The following is a 1,290-nucleotide window of genomic DNA, read 5'->3' as shown; positions in this document are numbered from 1 at the left end:
GGTGCTGTGCGTAGTGCTTGACCTGGTCCTTCAGCTAAAGCAAGTTCGAGTGCTGACAACTGTAGCACCTTACTGGGAGAATTTCAGCTTCACTGTGGATGTGATGTTCTGGCGACATCAGAAGACATCCTCTGGTTGTCCAGGGTGTTGTATTGTGGCATGTCTTTAGTTTCGTCCACTGCGAACCAATTGTCCCCGGCGAGCACACAGGCGCTGCATAATTTAGAACCGGACGGCTTTGTATGTTTGCAACACCGTTTCTTTGCCTTTGGCCAAGTACTGCCGAATTGAGGACTACGGCTCTGTACATTGTTGGCAATTTCGGTTGTATGCGCCGGGAACGAGAGCTAGATTTGACAATTTTCCGGTTATTCACCGTTGGAATTAGTTTGCCATCGACGAGAATACGCAGCTTTCGTCCTTGTGGTAAAGTGGTTGCCGAGAGGGTTAGACTCCTTGCAGTGAAGAAGCGAAAAAATGTGGAGTGGTAACCGTTTATATTTAGGCATAAGTCATCAATTTCATTTCCGGACGCATTGTATTTTTTTTTTGTCTGGATTGTGTCTTGTCGGGATTTTGAGTTGTCGGGATTTTGTCTTGTCTGAATAATGTGTTATCTGTATTTTATTTGGTCTGGATTTTGTTATGTCTGTATTATGTCCTATCTGGATTTTGTATTGTCTGGATTTTTAAAAATTGTCTGGATTATGTCTAGTCGGGATCTTCAAAGTCGGGATTATGGAGTGCTCCCCATCCACAGTGAGGGCGAAATTTTCCCAGTAAGGTGCTACAGTTGTCAGCACTCGAACTTGCTTGAGCTGAAGGACCAGGTCCAGCACTACGCACAGCACCCCTGGCTATTAACGGTATTTACAAACTCCAGTTAAGTGAATGCCGTCATCAGTGCAAATCACCACCTGTGAACGTGAGTGAGCTTGAACTGCCACGAGATACCCCAACGGAGGCCCAACTCGCCTCCAAACATCGAAAATGAGTGTCCAGCATGTGGAGATGCCCCCCTTAACACTAACCACCTCTTCACATGCTCACTCAATCCAACTCAACTCCCTCTCTCCCTCTGGTTATACCTCATCGAAATATCAAATCTCCTGGGCCTACCGTTAGTTGAGCCTGCGGACAATTACGGGCTAAGTAAGCCCTTACAACAATAACAACAACTGTGTCTTTTATAGATTATTTTTGAGTGGAAACAGAAGACAATCATGACAAAAATCCTGACAAAATATAAAAATAATTAAAAAATCGCGCGATTTTTTAATTATTTTTATA

Source organism: Rhagoletis pomonella, unplaced genomic scaffold (assembly GCF_013731165.1).
Source record: "Rhagoletis pomonella isolate Grant_MI unplaced genomic scaffold, Rhpom_1.0 Rhpom_scaffold_00002, whole genome shotgun sequence".
NCBI classification, from domain to species: domain Eukaryota; kingdom Metazoa; phylum Arthropoda; class Insecta; order Diptera; family Tephritidae; genus Rhagoletis; species Rhagoletis pomonella.
Note: the sequence above shows the minus strand (reverse complement) of the source record.